Source organism: Giraffa tippelskirchi, chromosome 5 (assembly GCF_054371585.1).
Source record: "Giraffa tippelskirchi isolate mGirTip1 chromosome 5, T2T-mGirTip1v1.2.pri, whole genome shotgun sequence".
NCBI classification, from domain to species: domain Eukaryota; kingdom Metazoa; phylum Chordata; class Mammalia; order Artiodactyla; family Giraffidae; genus Giraffa; species Giraffa tippelskirchi.
Genome location: NC_137279.1, coordinates 50,730,442 through 50,749,015, shown reverse-complemented (window position 1 = coordinate 50,749,015; position 18,574 = coordinate 50,730,442). Strand labels below are relative to the sequence as shown.

General features: G+C 40.8%; 1 long non-coding RNA gene across 1 annotated transcript in view; it reads right to left on the bottom strand.

Annotated features, from left to right (window-relative positions):
• The window catches only part of LOC145506585 (uncharacterized), a 29,342-nt gene extending 10,769 nt beyond the window's left edge, over nt 1-18,573 (bottom strand). The window contains exons 1-3 of the long non-coding RNA XR_014054052.1: nt 18,122-18,573; nt 16,340-16,463; nt 10,734-10,781 (exon numbers count right to left, since the gene is read on the bottom strand). This is a non-coding gene — a long non-coding RNA (uncharacterized LOC145506585). The remainder of the gene's footprint in view (nt 1-10,733; nt 10,782-16,339; nt 16,464-18,121) is intronic.
• Nucleotide 18,574: the final 1 nt, after the last annotated feature.

The following is an 18,574-nucleotide window of genomic DNA, read 5'->3' as shown; positions in this document are numbered from 1 at the left end:
ACCTGTTATTGGATATAACATTTGCAAATATCTTCTCTCATTCAGCTGGCTGCCTTTTCATTTGCTAGAAGTTTCCCTTTATTGTGCAAAGGCTTTTTAGTTTAACGTGGTCTCATTTGTTTATTTTTGCTTTCATTGCCCTTGCCTAGGAGACAGATTCAAAAAGTATTATGAAGACCAACATCAAAGAGTTTGCTGTTTAGATTTTCTTAAATGGATTTTCTTTTAATCCATATTGAGTCTGTTTGTATATATGGTGATTTAAAGTGGTCCAGTTTAATTCTCTTGATTGAAACAGTCCAGTTTTCCCAATACCACTTGCCTCCTTTGTCACAGATTAATTGACTATATGTGTGTGGGTTCATTTCTGGGCTCTCTATTCTGTTCAGTGATCTATGTGCCTGTATTTGTCCTAGCATCATACAACTTTGATTACTGTAGCTTGGTAGTATAGTTTTAAATCAAGAAGGATATTACTTAAATTAGGATTAAAGACCTAAATGTAATATCAGATACTAAAACACTTCTAGAGGAAAACAGGCAGTCCACTCTTTGACATAAATCACAGCAATTTTTTGGATCTGTCTCCTACAGTATTGGAAATTAAACCAAAAATAGGCAAAAGGGACCCCAATCAAACATAAAAGCTTTTGTACAGCAAGTGAAACCATAAACACAACAAAAAGACAACCTACAGGCTGACAGAAAATATTTGCAGATGATTTGAATTACAAGGGATTAATTTCCAAAATATACAAACAGTGCATAAAGTTCAATTTAAAAAAAACCCAATCAAAAAATAGGCAGAAGGTCTAAAGAGACATTTCTCCAAATATGACATATAGAAGGCCAACAGGCACATGAAAAGATGCTCAACATAACTATTAACAGAGAAATGCAAATCAAAACTATAATGAAGTATCACCTCATACTGGTCAGAATGGACATCAGCAAAAACTCTAAAACAATAAATGCTAGAGATGGTGTGGAGAATAGGGAACCCTCCTACACTGTTGGTGGGACTGAAAATTGATACAGCCACTATGGAGAACAGCATGGATGTTCCTTAAAAAACTAAAAATAGAGTTACCATATGAACCAGCAACCTCACATAAATTTGGAAAAGAGAAAAACTTTAATTCAAAAAAATACATGCACTTCAATCTTCATTACAGAACTATTTATGATAGCCAAGATATGAAAGCAACCTAAATGTCCATCAACAGATGAATGGATAAAGAAGATGCAGTATACACAAACACACACCCCACAATGGAATACTACTCAGCCACAAAAAAGAATGAAATAATACCATTTGTAACAACATGGACTGACTCAAAATTATCATACTAGTGAACTAAGTTAAAGAAAAACAAATATCGTATGATATCACTTATATGTGGACTCTAAAAAATAGTGCAAATAAACTTATTTACAAAACAGAAATAGACTAACAGACAAAGAAAAGGGGAAAGGAGGGGTAGAGGGATAAGTTAGGAGTTGGGATTAACAGATGAACACTACTATATAGAAAATAGTTAAACAACAAGGACCAGGGAACTATACTTAACATCTTGCAATAACCTGTAATGGAAAAAAGCCTGAAAAAGAATATATATATATATATATGTATATATATATATATATATATATATATATATATATATTCTGAAACTAACAGAACATTATAAAATCAACTATAATTAGAAAAAAAGCATAGTTCTACCATTTCCATACTGACCTTCTGTCTGGGTTATCTGTCCATTGATGAAAGTAAGAATATTGCAGTCTCCAACATGATTTAATTACTGTCTATTTTTCCCATTAGCCTGTTAATATTTGCTTCATCCATTTATGTGTTCCAATGTTGGGTTCATAATATTTACAAATGTTGTTATAACTATTTTTATTAGTGACTGAGGTATCCATCACACTATGTATATCAAAAAACTAAGATCATGATATCTGGTCCCATCACTTCATGGTAAATAGATGGGGAAACAATGGAAACAATGACAGACTAGTTTGTTGGGCTCCAAAATCTCTGCAGATGGTGACTCCAGCCATGAAATTAAAAGATATTTGCTTGTTGAAAGAAAAGCTATGACAAACCTAGACAGCATATTAAAAAGCAGAGACATTACTTTGCCAACAAAGGTCCATATAGTCCAAACTATGGTCTTTCCAATAGTCATGTACAGATATGAGAGTTGGACCATAAAGAAGGCTGAGTGCTGAAGAACTGATGCTTTCGTCCACCCCACCATGAGTTATCTCATTATCATAAACTATCAAATTTCTCCCAGGGGCCCACCATAAATAGACACTCATTAGGAAATTCCAAGCGATAGCAGTTACTTCCCAGGAACCCACTATCTCTGCTGCTGCTGCTAAGTTGCTTCAGTCGTGTCCGACTCTGGAAAAGGCCAAATCCCCTATTACACAGCACCAAGTATGGTAGCTACTCTGTTTCAATATTCTTAACGAGCAAAGCACTGTAGTTAGTGTCAGTGTTTGTTGCTCAGTTGTGTCCAGCACTTTTCAACCCCATGGACTGTAAACCATCAAGCTCCTCTCTCCATGCAATTCTCCAGGCAAGAATACTAGAGTGGGTTGCCATGCCCTTCTCCAGGGGATCTTCCCGACCCAGGGATCGAACCTGGGTCTCCTGCATTGCAGGCAGATTCTACCGTCTAACCCACCAGGGAAGCCAAAGCACTGTAAGATGAGCTCTAATTTTTTTTTGGGGGGGGAGGAGCTGTGCCCTGTGGCATGCAAGATCTCAGTTCCCAGACCAGAGATCGAACCTGTGCCTCTCCACAGTGAAAGCCAGGAGTCTTAACCACTGGACCACCACGGAGGTACCCGGTGGGCTCTAATTTAATGTAAAGCTATGTGTTTTCTGCTCTGTGGTGAACATAGAAAGAAGGGTCAGAGTCCTGGTACAGCAGAGAGACTTGGCACCATATTCATAATAATGTGTCCAAGATGGCTGAAGAGAATAGGAGTGTAGCAGCATGCGGGTAGCTAGATCTGAGCAGAGAAATGTGGGCTGGGGCCAGGTGGCAAGAAGCCATGCATATTTAGACAGTGGGTGTCCATGGGAGGACAAAGAAAAGCAGGAGCCTCCAGACTGCCAAGAAACTGCACCTTTTGGGTGATAAGTGTCAAGGAAGTGGACATAGAAAGGTGGGAAAAGGCGGGAACTTCCTGTATCTGAATGTAACCTGTTGCTCATTGTATCTCATTACAATAAAATTAGTCTTGCAGATGAGAAGTACCCATCATGCAATGACACCATGACACCCCTTATCTAAGCTAAATAAGGACAAAAATCCTTCCTCCCCTTTAGAAGATGGAACTGGGATGAAAATCAAGGAATATGACCCCCAAATTCCTCTTCCCCCTTGAATATTCCACCCCTTCATCTGTATGCCCCACATAACCATTTTCACTTGCATAACCAGCTTGCCAAAGAAACTCAGAGCAGCAGCTCCTCACCTGTCTGTCTGCTCTCCCTCTGAAAGCGTATTCTTGCTGAAATAAATTCTCACTGTACTTCCTTAACCTTCCCGGGTAGTTTCTCAATTCAGTAAAGTTGGGCTTCCAAATTTCTCCCACTTCCCTTTTCTATATTCTCTCCCCATGGGTTATGCTGGGGCCTCATGGCTGGTTTCCCAAGGCAGTGGCCAAACTGCAACATGATGGCTCGTTATTTTCCACAACTTGCTTCACTCATATACTTCCACACCCATAATCAAAACTGGTTAGCTTTTAGTGGGTACTGTAATTGTAATCAGACAAACTAATGCATTATTCAAATTTAATCATGTATGTCCTTTGGAAATCCACTTCTGATCTCTTTACAGGGAAAGACAGTCAAAATAATAATTCATGGTAAGTTATAGTCAGGGACTATGTTTTGAAAGTTATTGAAAGCAGGAAGATTAATCGATTATCTTAAGTAACCTGATGCAAATTAGCAACACTGGCTCAAAGAACAGAAAATTAAGCAGCATAAGTGAATCAGTTTGAGAAGAAATTATCTCTAATTGGAAAGAGACTACAGTAGGATTTTTAAAGAACTCAAGTCACCTAAGCTCCTGCCTACCTGTTTCTAGTGCAGTAGCAAACCGATTATTTTAGCTAAAACATAGATCAGAGACCAGAGCCATTTAAATTCCCTAAGGCAAGATCAGTGCAATGAGTCTGAGAAGAAACTTTTTCAAATTCTGCCCTTTTCTCTTGGTTCTTCTGAATTTGAATATACTGCCTACTTGCGTACTGTCAAGAAAGATTTATGTTCCCCAATGAGACTAAAGCGTATAAATGAAGTGTGTAAAAGAAAGGAATCACTAATACAGATGGATTTGAGCATCACATGAGCCTTGAACATATAAGCCAGTGTAAAAAGAGTGAAGTTGCAAAACTGGAGAAACAGAGATGAGCCTTACTGTGGACTGTGAAATGGAAATCTTGATATGGCTCCCAGGGTTTAGTTCCTCAAAAGGCTTTCCCCAGATTTAATTTCCAAGTCCATGAGATTCATGGTTGAGCAAGTCAGTCTGGGAACTGTTTATGAATTTAGTTCAGAGGAGAATCTGTCTGGTGACTTGAGAGGACATTCTTACACAAGTAGATACAAATTCAAACTTTGGGGACATTGTGGACTTGGATGAATAATGTAGGGGTGATCTCTGTTACCAATATCAGTAGCATGTTACCAGACAGGAGTCTAAGAAAACTCTTTATTTGGTTAACATTAACTTTTAATATGGTTTAGAGAAATAATTTCTTCTATTTTTTCTTACTTAGATAAATACTGATTTTTAGAACTCAGTTTAATTTAGGAATTAAAGGTTTCTGATGAAAGTCGATATGTATTTGAATCCAAATTATTGCATGTGTCTACTGAATATACTAGTCATCTTATATGCTTAGAAAGTATTGCTTTGGATGGTTATGTTAATTGCTGTAATTTTCTTTTGTCATTTTGAATCAATTTTTCTTTGTGAAAACAAACCGTTGCAAATCTCATTCTGCATCAGAGTTTAGTAGTAAGTTACAGTATATTGATGTAAAATGTTTCAATTATAACAGAGAATGGAGAAAATCATCAAAATTTTCTATCCATATGAAAACGGCTTAATATTCACTACTTTATAAACATTCAGCTTAAAACAAGTAGCAATAATACATGAATTTTGTTTCTGCTTATAAAGACAATCAGTTCTCCTCACCTATGCTTTTTTTTTAATTCTGAATGGAACCCAATGTTCTTTTTGTGACAGCTGGATAAATTTAGGTATTATTATACTGGACTGTGTTTTAAATTAAACATGCTTAATAAATGTTGATCGAGTACCAGCAGTTAGTAGGTACTGCAGAAGACACAAAGAAAATGATATGACTTTTATCCCTAAATATTTAGGTTCACAAAAAGAAATAAAAATTCAGTTTCAGGGGTCATTTTCTACATAGTTTCACATATTCTCATTCTTATTTGCATAACCCAATACAAATTTAAGGTAGAGAAATTAGGTAGATGTAAGATATATTATAAGATAGATATAAAACTGAGACCCAGGGGTTGAGACTTGTTAGACTCACACAGATAATAAGTGAAAGGACCTAGGTTTGAAACCTGTTCTTTCAGTGAAATTCTAGCATTCTTACCATATTCAAGACAATACAGCAAATGCCGCAGTGAAAAGAAAGTGCCCTGGGAGTTTGGAGGAGACCATATAATAATAATAATTCCCCCAAATTTTTCAATGAATAATAGATGTGTCTCAATGTCTTCTTAGAATCTCTGCTGACTACTTTTGATCCTATTATTTTTGTTATTTCCTTAGGAAGACTTTTTGTAGGTTTGCCTTCACTTCTTTGAGATGGATTTCTAACATGTTCTCTCTCATTTTCACCTTTTTCCTCTGCATTCTTGAAGATCAGTTTGAGTTAGACTGTCAAATCAGTTTCTGAGTTTTCTGCTGTATTAATTTTGCTCTTTACTGTCTCTAGTGTTCACTTGATATAAAATGTATTAACTATGATCAAAGAGTAATAATCTATGATGTCAGGAAAATCTGCATGGTTCCCTAGGGCTGAAGGAGGCAGGAAGGACAAATGTGGAAAGGGCTCAGATCCCCACTGCAGATGTGATTTAGCCCACTGAGTAGCAGAGAAGTTCACTGGTTTGGCCAGACTGGAGCTGATGGGAAAGCAATAGCCACCCTTGGGAATGCAAGCTGGCCATCAGCAGCCAGTGACGTGGGCATGCAATAGGAATGTGTACTGCAGCAGGGATAGGAGCCATTCAGAGCATCTGGGCTGTGGGGATCCATGGTTTCCCTGTTGAAGGGACTGTGAAAAGGCTTTGCCTAGCTGAGGTTATAAAGTCACAGAGGGACCAGTTTAGGCCCTGTGGTTGGGGAAGGGTCTGTTGAATGAACTCATACCTGTACCACTGACCCCAGTTTCTGCAACAAAGGGCAAGAAATCCTCTTGCTTCAGCAGGGATTCTCGAGTGCTCTCTACTGAGAAAACTGAATATTGGGTTCAATTTAAAAAAGAGATATTCAAAGGAATTCTTGTTTATACCAGAACATATATTGAAAAGGTGATTCAGAGCTAGAGATGATATATTGATAACTGACACAGAACTCAAAACTGTGCCTGTCTCAGTAAATATGCCATTGCTGGAGACAGCATATGCTACTATTATTGTCTTCTTTTCTTTGCCTGTATGTATGCTCAGTCACCCAGTCCTGTCTGACCCAGTCTTTGTGATCCTTTGGACTACCAGAGTCGCCCAACAGGCTCCTCTGTCCATGGGATTTAGGCAAGAATACTGGAGTGGGTTGCATTTCCTCAAGTCTCCTGCATCTCCTGCATCTCCTGCATTGCTGGCAGATTCTTTACCAATGAGCCATTGGGGAAGCTCTTGCTTTGCTTAGTAATCTTTGAATAAGGAAACATTTAACCAGCCTGCTGTGGATTGAGAGATCAGTTATACCAAATGTCTTTAACTCTTCTCAGCTTTAATTTGAGAGCTAACAGATACTCATATGTAGAATCAGTATTAAGGTTAATACAGGTAATCCTTAGCCCAATTTTTGTCTTAATAGGCATTTATCTAATGGGGCCTCCCCTACTCTAACAGCTGACTTCCCTGATTATCAGAGGCTGATGCTGTGTGTAGAATTTCGGGGGATACAAAATCAAAGAGACCCCTTTCTCACATGCCTTACTGCCAGAATCCATCCCTTCTTGGCCCTGCCCACGGTGCTTCCAGAGTGTAATATACTACAGTACATCCTTTTCTATGCTTGACACTGCTAGTTCTCTGGTATTATAGCAGTGACAGTCTCTGAATGGAAATGTGGGGACAGGGAAAGAGGGCATCAGTCTACCTGAAGCAGGAAAACATTCTGGTACAGTAAATGCATAACTGTATGGTTTCCCAGTCAGTGCAATGCTAGAGAATAAGTCTTTTCCTACCTTCTTTGTGGAATTATATTTGCTTTTCTGTTTTAGAAGATGGGATATGTAGAGTCAGAAATGTATTTCCAGCCAATTGCCATACATTCTATTGTTTGTAAGACATCCCAATAGACTCTTTCAGTCCCAGAGTTGCAGGTACTTTTTGTTGTTTTATGTATCTTTTCAATATTTTACTGGGAAGTTGAGAGAAGTAATATTAGGGGCAGCTAAGCATGCCATATTATTTTTAAATTGTGAATCTATAATGTGGCATCTCAAAGTATAATTAATAGTAATAGTTATAATAACAACAAAAATAGTAGCTATCATTTAATAAGTGCTTGCCATATGGAAGTTACTACTCATATCTCATTCACTTTTAATAAAATACTATGAGATGCAGTATGATATTATTTTGCATTCTAATTTCACAGATTTTTGTTTTATATTTCTTGGGAAGAGTATACAAGCTTTGTGGTAGATTCAGTAATCCAGATGAGAGAGGGAGTGTCTTTTCTTGTAGAGTGGATAAAGGAAGATTTTGAAAGAAAGGTTAGGAAAAGCAAATCATGACAATTAGCAAGTCAGTCCAGTTCAGTTGCTCTGTTGTGTTAGACTTTTTGCAACCCCATGGACTGCAGCACTCCAGGCCTCCCTGTCCATCACCAACTCCCGAAGTTTACTCAAACTCATGTCCATTGAGTCGGTGATGCCATTCAACCATCTCATCCTCTGTTGTCCCCTTCTCCTCCTGCCTTCAATCTTTCCCAGCATCAAGGTCTTTTCAAATGAGCCAGTTCTTTGCATAAGGTGGCCAAAATATTGGAGTTTCAGCTTCAGCATCAGCCCTTTCAATGAATATTCAGGACTGATTTCCTTTAGGATGGACTGGTTGGATCTCCTTGCAATCCAAGGGACTCTCAAGAGTCTTCTCCAACACCACGGTTCAAACTCATCAATTCTTCAGTGCTCAGCTTTTTTGATAGTCCACCTCTCTCATCCATACATGACTACTGGAAAAACCATAGCCTTGACTAGATGGACCTTTCTTGGCAAAGTACTGTGTCTGCTTTCTAATATGCTGTCTAGGTTGGTCATAACTTTCCTTCCAAGGAGCAAGCGTCTTTTAATTTCATGCCTGCAGTCACCGTCTGCAGTGATTTTGCAGCCCAAAAATATAAAGTCTGTCCCTGTTTCAAATGTTTCCCCATCTATTTGCTATTAAGTGATGGGACCAGATGCCATGATCTTAGTTTTCTGAATGTTGAGCTTTAAGCCAACTTTTTCACTCTCCTCTTTCACTTTCATCAAGAGGCTCTTTAGTTCTTCTTCACTTTCTGCCATAAGGGTGCTGTCTTCTGCATATCTGAGGTTATTGATATTTCTCCCGGCAATCTTGATTCCAGCTTGTGCTTCATCCGGCCCAGTGTTTCTCATGATGTACTCTGCATATAAGTTAAATAAGCAGAGTGACAATACACAGCCTTGACGTCCTCCTTTCCCTATTTGGAACCAGTCTGTTGTTCCATGTCCAGTTCTAACTGTTGCTTCCTGACCTGCATACAGATTTCTCAAGAGGCAGATCAGATAAAACGTGGTCCACTGGAGAAGAGAATGGCAAACCATTTCAGTGTTCTTGCCTTGAGGACAACTAGCAAAGGGTACATATAAAACTGAGCTTTCCAGGTGGTGCTAGTGGTAAGGAACCTGCCTGTCAATGCGGGAAACGTAAGAGACGTGGGGTTCGACCCCTGGGGAAGATCCTCTGGAGAAGGGCATGGCAACCTACTCCAGTATTCTTGCCTGGAGAATCCAATGGATAGAGGAGACTGGCAGGCTACAGTCCATAGGGTCACACAGAGTTGGACACAACTGGAGTGACTTAGCATGCACCATGCATATATAAAACTCTGGATCTATAAATGGATTCCTTTAAAACCATCACCACCCTCACACTTCTGAAAGTCTGTGCTTCCTCTGGAGGTACTGGTTTCAAGGAACATTTCTTTGAATGATTAATTAAAGCATCTATAAGGGCTGCAAGTTCAGGTGAGCAGTTGCTCAAGGGCTCCAGAGCTCAGCATGTGCAGGATAGCAGGCCATGGACACCATATACATGTACCATGTACAGGGGTGTGGTGGATAAGGATTCCCCCAAGTACACTGGCCCCTCTAGGCCCACCAGTCTCAGCCTGGGCCCATAAGCCTACAGCCCCTTTTATTTTCATGTCTTTCAATAATATTTTTTGTCAAACTATGAATCTGTGGATTTAGCTCATTGAATTCCAATGAAAACTCTCATGTGCATAACTAACACTGCCAAATCAATTAGCTAAATTATGACTTTTGATCATAAAATTTGACTTAATTTTTCAGTTCAAATAAGTTCATTGATAAACATTTCAAAAGCTATTACAGAAAGCTCTGGAAAGATGAATTCATTTTAAATGGGTTAATAAAACCAGTCAAATCACAATTAAATAATATAGGTATAATTTATTCATTTTAATAGATTAAACAAATAAGAATAAACCTATATACATTTTTCATCATTTAAATTGTAATGATGCAGTGTAATATGTAGTTAAACTGTAACTATATATTAAAATATGGGCTTCCCAGATGGAGCTAGTGGTAAAGAACCTGCCTGACAGAGCAGGAGATGTAAGGGATGTGGCTTCAGTCCTTAGACTAGGAAGATCTCCTAGAGGAGGGTATGGCAACCCACTCTAGTATTCTTACCTGGAGAATCCCATGGACAGAGGAGCATGGTGGACAACAGTCCATAGGGTCATAGAGTTGGACACGACTGAAATGACTCAGCACCCATGCATGCATATTAAAAAATAATGAAGGAAGAGTAACTAATTAAAAGTAATTAAAAGCATGATATTTCCTTAGTATTGAAAACCTGTCATCAGCTTTTGCTATAAAGTAAAAAATCATAGACACTATTCAGAAATAACTCTGTTAATGTCACATATATCATAATCAAAATATTCCTGTATTTAATGAGAGAGAACAGCGTATGAAGCTAAAAAATCTATTTGGCCCAGCATCTAGGAAGTAAATCTTTATAGCAGATAGAAAATATTACATACATAATGAAACAAAGTAAGATGATGATTGAATGTAATTGGAATATATAGTTCATGATATAATCAAATTATATGTTTTAACTTACTGCATAGCCGAGTGTATATGTATATAACACATATATAGCAGAATGAATTTAAAAGAAATCACTTTACCTTTCAGTCTCCTGGTTTCATCCAGTGTGTTTTGAAGAATCTGATGCTCTGTAAAATATTTTAATTATATTAAAAGCATTAGAACACTCTTTGACATAAATCACAGCAAAATCCTCTATAACCCACCTCCTAAAGTAATGGAAATAAAAACAAAAATAAATAAATGGGACCTAATTAAACTTAAAAGCTTTTGCACAGTGAAGGAAACTATAAACGAGGTGAAAAGACAACCCTCAGAATGGGAGAAAATAATAGCGAATGAAACAACTAAGGATTATCTCCAAAATGTACAAGCAGGTCATTCAGCTCAATACCAAAAAAACAAAAAACTCGATCAAAAAGTGAGCAGAAGGCCTAACCAGACATTTCTCCAAAGAAAACACACAGGTGACTAATAAACATATGAAAAGATGCTAGCACAACATCGCTGATTATTAGAGAAATGCAAATCAAAACTATAATGAGGTATCACCTCACACCAGTCAGAATGAACATCATCAAAAAATTTACAAACAATAAATGCTGGAGAGGATGTGGAGATGAGGGAATCCTCTTCCCTGTTGATGGGAATGCAAACTGATATAGTCACTGTGAACAGCATGGAGATTTCTTAAAAAACCAGGAATAAAACTACCATATGGCCCAGCAATCCCACTACTGGGTATATACCTGGAGGAAACCAAAATTGAAAAATACACGTGTACCCCCAATGTTCATTGCAGCACTATTTACAACAGCTAGGACACAGAAGCAACCTAAATGCCCATCGACAGATGAATGGATAAAGAAGTTGTGGTATATACACACAATGGAACATTACTCAGCCATAAAAAGGCATGCATTTGACTCAGTTCTAATAAGGAGGATGAACCTAGAGCCTATTATACAAAGTGAAGTAAGTCAGAAAGAAATAGAGGAAAACAATAGAATGGGAAAGACTAGAGATCTCTTTAAGAAAATTAGAGATACCAAGGTAACATTTCATGCAAAGATGGGCTCAATAAAGGACAGTAATGGTAGGGACCTAACAGAAGCAGAAGATATTAAGAAGAGATGGCAAGAATACAAAGAAGAACTGTACAAAAAAGATCTTCATGACCCAGATAATCACGATGGTGTGATCACTCACCTAGAGCCAGACATCTTGGAATGTGAAGTCAAGTGGGCCTTAGGAAGCATCACTACAAACAAAGCTAGTGGAGGTGATGGAATTCCAGTTGAGCTATTTCAAATCCTCAAAGATGATGCTATGAAAGTGCTGCACTCAATATGCCAGCAAATCTGGAAAACGCAGCAGTGGCCACAGGACTGGAAAAGGTCAGTTTTCATTCCAATCCCAAAGAAAGGCAATGCCAAAGAATGCTCAAACTACCACACAATTGCACTCATCTCACACGCTAGTCAAGTAATGCTTAAAATTCTCCAAGCTAAGCTTCAGCAATACGTGAACTGTGAACTTCCAGATGTTCAAGGTGGTTTTAGAAAAGGCAGAGGAACCAGAGATCAAGTTGCCAACATCCTCTGGATCATCGAAAAAGCAAGAGAGTTCCAGAAAAACATCTATTTCTGTTTTATTGACTATGCCAAAGCCTTTGACTGTGTGGATCACAATAAACTGTGCAAAATTCTGAAAGAGATGGGCATACTAGACCACCTGACCTGCCTCTTGAGAAACCTGACAGATAGATGCGGAAACAGTGGAAACAGTGGCTGACTTTATTTTTCTGGGCTCCAAAATCACTGCAGATGGTGATTGCAGCAATGAAATTAAAAGACGCTTACTCCTTGGAAGGAAAGTAATGACCAACCTAGACAGCATATTAAAAAGCAGAGACATTACTTTGCCAACAAAGGTCTGTCTAGTCAAGGCTATGGTTTTTCCAATGGTCATGTATGGATGTGAGAGTTGGACTATAAAGAAAGCTGAGCACCAAAGAATTGATGCTTTTGAACTGTGGTATTGGAGAAGATTCTTGAGAGTCCCTTGGACTACAAGGAGATCCAACCAGTCCATTCCTAAAGGAGATCAGTCCTGGGTGTTCATTGGAAGGACTGATGTCGAAGCTGAAACTCCAAAACTTTGGCCACCTGATGCAAAGAGCTGACTCATTGGAGAAGACCCTGACGCTGGGAAAGATTGAGGGCAGGAGGAGAAGGGGACGACAGAGGATGAGATGGCTGGATGGTATCATAGACTCGATGGACACGGGTTTGGGTGGACTCCGGGAGTTGGTGATGGACAGGGAGGCCTGGCGTGCTGCGTTTCAAGGGGTTGCAAAGAGTCGGACACGACTGAGTGACTGAACTGACTGACTGACTGAAGTGAGAAAGAGAAAAACAAATACTGTATAATATCACATAAATATGGGCTTCCCTGGTAGCTCAGACGGTAAAGAATCTGCCTTCAGTGCAGGAGACCTGGGTTCAGTCCCTGGGTTGGGAAGATCCCCTGGAGGAGGGCATGGCAACTTGCTCCAGTATTCTTGCCTGGAGAATCCCCATGGACAGAGGAGTCTCGCAGGCTACAGTCCATGGGGTCACAAAGAGTCAGACACGACTGAATAGTCAGCACACAATGCATAAATATGGGATCTAGAAAGATGATACTGATGAACCCATTTGCATGGCAGTAATGGAGACACAGACATAGAGAATAGACTTATGGACACAGTGGGGGAAGGAGAGGGTGGGGCAAATGGAGAGAGTAGCATTGAAACATATACATTACCATATGTAAAATTAGATAGTGGAAATTTGCTATATAATGCAGGGAGCTCAAATTCAGTGCTCTGTGATAAGCTAGAGGGGTGTGATGAGATGGGAGGTGACAGAGAAGTTCAAGAGGGAGGGAATATACATATTCCTATGGATGATTCATGTTGATACATGGTAGAAAACCAACGCAACTAATGCAATATTTTTAAGCAATTATCTTCCAATTAAAAATAAAGAAATTTTTAAAAAAGAAAAGAAAAAAAAAAGAATTAGTGTCACTACACTAAGCAGTACCGCTTTACTCTTTGATGGTGCTTTTGTTTCCAGCTAGTAAAATCTGATGTAAGTGTCAGTCACCCAGTCATGTCCAACTCTTTGTGACCCCATGGACTGTAGCCTGCCAGGATCCTCTGTCCATGGAATTCTCCAGGCAAGAATACCGGAGTGGGTTGCCATTTCCTTCTCCAGGGGATCTTTCTGACCCAGGGATTGAACCTGGATCTCCTGCATTGCAGGCAGATTCTTTACCATCTGAGCCACCAGGGAAAGAACAAAATCTGATGAGAAGGAGTATTACAAACAGCTGAAAAATATTGCTTGAAAATATTAAGACAGGATAAAAAGCCTTATTTAGTAATCAATATTTTTTACTGATTCTTTTTGTTTTGCATTTATTCAGTTTTCCATTAAGACTAAAGAATTCTTGGACACTGGTTGGGGTGTGGAAGAGGAAAGTCCTCATCAATTCAATGTCCACATTGCTCAATAATCTGATTCCAGGACATCTCTATAGTTGCCATTTCTAGCACTACTCTTCATTGTTCACAGAAGTAGAGATGAAAATATGAACATGTTTATAGATATTTTTAAAATATTTTTTAAAAAGAGGAAAAAAAATATTCTTGAGGTTATATCCAAGAGCTTCTACTCTCTGTGCAACACTTGCCCAGCTGTGAGGTCTGCTTGGTCCACAGAAAGTCTTCTGGGGGCTCCCTGAGGCCTGGGCCCTGAGGGACAGCCTGATGGGGAGGTAAAAACTTGGCAGGGTGGACTCTGCTCCTCTGTCCCCTTTCAGCCACCTTTCCCCAAGCATGGAGAATGGGAGTGAGGGGATATGGCTCTGTGATTCAGATGGGACGGTTATTAGAGCCTCTTGCTCAGGCCCATCCTGCAGGCTCTGTGCTGTGTATCCGGTCTGGAGATGGTTCAGGGCATGTTAGGATGCGGGAAGGTAGAGGTGAGGCTGCAGGAAAAGGCAGATGTGAGCTGACACCCCGCCACCTCCTCAGGTCACAGTCTGCAAGCTTTCCATCTTCTCTGGGTTCCACTTCCTTTCCCCAGGAGTCTAGTCCCTACAGGGGCCTCCCACCTTTGAGTCTGTGGAGGAGGAGTGGGTGGTCCCCTCACCGCCTGGGGGTTAAGACTTCTCCAGAGATGGGCCCAGGGGATACAGCGGTGGGGTGGGTGATCTGTCCAAGGTTACTCAGAGGGTCTGTGGCAGGACTGGGACTCACATCAGGCCTCCTGGGCCCCCACAGGAGCCACATTCCCAGCACCTGAGTCCCCAAGGCCCCTATCTCACAAGTCTGGTCAGGGAGCTACAGCATACTCCTCCTTGACAGGCATTGGGAAGGGGGCACCCAGGAGGCTGGCGGAGCTGGGGCACAAATCCTTAAACAGTGGCACAGCTGGAGTGATGGGTCACATCATGGGCTGTCAGGGATGGCTGTGCGGGGTGCTGCTGCTGCTGTTCCTTCTTGTGGTTCATTTTGTGCTCCTTTGCCTGCTGATTTTGGAACCAGATCTTCACGTGACTTTCAGTAAGCCCCCATTAGCAGCCAGCTCTGATTTTCCCTGGATGGCGATGTAATGACTGTACAGGAATTCCTTCTCCAGCTCCAGGCACTGGTGATCAGTGTAGCTCTTTTGTTGTTTTAGTTCCTAAGTCGGGTCTGACTCTTTTTCAGTCTCATGGACTGTACCCTTTAGGCTCCTCTGTCCATGGGATTTCTCAGGCAAGAGTACTGCAGTGGGTTGCCATTTCCTTCTCCAGGTGATCTTCCAGACCCAGGGATCAAACCCGTGTCTCTTGCATTGACAGGCGGATTCTTTAATATGAGCCATCAGGGAAGCCAGTTTGGTGTAAACTACATAGTTTTTGTCTTTGGTCCCGGTCTTACCCCTGCCACTGTCATCTTCAGCTGCCACGCTACACCACATCCACTCACAGGAAATCTGGCTTTGCCCTCCGAGTGAGGACGGTATGCCTGGGCTGCAGAGGGACTGCACCAGGAGGCCAGAGCCACGCCCCCAGGGACGTGGGTGCCATGCGCTAAAGCTCCATGTGTGTGTTGGTCGCTCAGTCATGTTTGACACTTGGTGACCCCATGGACTATAGCCTGCCAGGGTCCTTTGTCCATGGGATTCTCCAGGCAAGAATACTGGAGTGGGTTGCCATACCCTTCTCCAGGGGAATCTTCCTGACCCAGAGAACCAACCCTGGTCTCCCGCATTGGAGGCATATTCTTTACCTTCTGAGCCACCAGGGAAGCCTCTAAAGCTCAGAGGAGGCCTGAAAGCCGGTGGGGGGCGGGGGGGGAGGTGGATTGGTGGTGGGGGCCCATTTGCCCCTTGGTGCAGAGAAGGGTGCATCTGAGTAGCTGGTGAAGTCTGGGTACTGCAGGAGCCTGAGGTTCGAGGTCAGGTTTGGGGTGTGGGGACTGTAGGCTTGTGGGCCCAGGCTGAGACATGGTCCTGGCAGGTCCGGGTTCCCAGGGGAATCCATGTCCAGCACACAGCCCACCAAGCACATAGTCCACGTCAGGTACACGGTGTACACACCTCTCCCCACTGCGTCTGCTGGGCCCTGCAGGCTTGGAGCAGCTATTTACCTGGACTCCTGATCCTTATAGATGCTTTTCAATTGACCATTGAAAGAAGTGCTCCTTCCCTTAAATTTTTTTCTTTTTTTTTTTTTTCCACATTGGCTCTGTGCTATCCTTGAGTTTCTTACACCTGAAAAACACCACAGTGGAATTTCAGATGGGAGAGGGCTGGTCTTTTCTTATAAAGTGTGTGAAGGAAGATTTTGAAAGAAAGGCTAGGAAAGGCAAATCTTTATGACAATTAGCAAAGGCTATATATAAAGATCTGGATATATAAACGGATTCCTTTAAAATCATCACTACCCTCACGCTCCTGAAAGTCAGTATTTCCTCTGAAGGTACTGGTTTGAAGACCATTTCTTGGCCTACCACCAAAACAGTAGAGGTGGAGCAAAGTGATAGACAAGATACAGTTCCGGGGTAGAATCCACAGAACTGATAATAAATTGAATTGGGGTAGAGAGTAAGGGAGAAGTGAGTGTCAAGGAAGACTCCATAGTAGAGATGCTATTTGTTGAGACAGAGAGGACAAGGGAAGAAGATGGCTTCATAGTTTTTTTGTTTATCTTGTTTTGTTTTAGACAATTTATTGACTGATATTTTATTGAGTTATAATGCTAATGCTTTGGCTAAGTTTATCAAGTAGAAATGATTATTGGCACATAAGGTAATGTTATTTCCAAAATGATTTTCCCTTTTAAAATATCTTTCCTCACCCTCAACATTGAAATTCTTAGCAGCTTCTCAGACTCAAATTCATACTCAAATTTTATTGTGATGAGCTGAATGATTCCATATTCAAACTTAATTGATATGAATAGTGGGAAGTTTATTCTTAAACACAGTTTTAGCCATAGTAGAATGCAGCAAAACTCTATATTGCTTTTCTTCTGTGGCCCCTACCAAGAAATATAAAGAAGGGACCCATGCGTCCTGTGTGCCTAGCTCAGTGCCTGGTACATAGTAAGTGCTCAGTAAATAGTTGAGTCACATACAGGATATTCACCTACTAAATTTTTAATAAGACATTTAAAAAGAAATGAGGCATTTTTACATAGACACATAAACACACAATTCAACTATTTCTTAGGATTCCTTTAGCTTGCCAACTAAACAATGTAGCTCACCACTCAGTTCTATAAGAGTGAAGTCCCTAGCCACTGCAGTCGCTGACCTTCAACACACCCTGAAAGGAGTTCCAGACAGAGATCAGGAATGTGCTCTAGGGAAATTTGGTAGAACAAGCCCTCAGGTAGTTAGATCTTTTCAGAAGACTTCATGAGCCTAATTTTTTTTATATCTTCTCACATCTAGAAGAGCACTAAAATCACTAACAGAGACATCTGCTCCTTGTGACTATCAGCAACCTTCTCCCCACTAGCAGCAAGCCTCTGCCGAAATGTATGCATGACTACACGTATTCCCCTTCATCAAAATCACATATATACTGACCTCTGCCAGACTCCCACCTCTGGCAAGCGGTTCCTCAGAGCCATCTGAGAGGCTGTGTCCTGGACTACAGTCCTCATAAGCACCCCCACTCCAACAAAACTTAACTCACAGCTCTCAGTTTGGGCATTATTTTCAGTCCACACACTCTTACACTCATATTATGTTCCCATATATAACCTTTTACTAATAACTGAGGTTTTTAAATGCTAAGTTTATGCCCACACGAACTTATTAATTTAATAAACTAAGTTTATTAATTCAATAAACTTATTACTTAATAAACTTATTAAATATTAATATGTTCACATCATAAACGTTTTGAAAATATTAAAAAGCCATTCCTTTCAAACATCCCAGAGGGGCGCATTCTGCAATGTCTCCGGTTTTTCTTGGGCAAGCGGTCGACATGTTAGACTAGGGTCTTTAACTTGTGCAAAATATCAGATCTGCTTTTAGTGCACGTTTCTGCTAACACCCTCTTCCTGCACGGTCAGTGTCGTGATGCCCTTTGCGGCTGTGACATCGCTAGCGTGGGAACCTGGAAGGAGCTGGCCACTTCATCGACCGGTTCAGTTTGTGCCCTGATCCTGCCCCATGCCCCCAGCATCCATTGCGCGGGCCTTGGGACCCCGCCCCTGAAACCGCTAGGCATGTGGCCCTGGGGTTTGCAGGTGGGTCTCCAGGCGGTCCTCCTCGGTTCTTCAAGGGTATCCTCGCCTGGCGCTTTCCTTTCCAGCGTGTGCGGGCCGAACCTACACCATTCAGCCCTAAAATGGGCCCAGGCGGCTA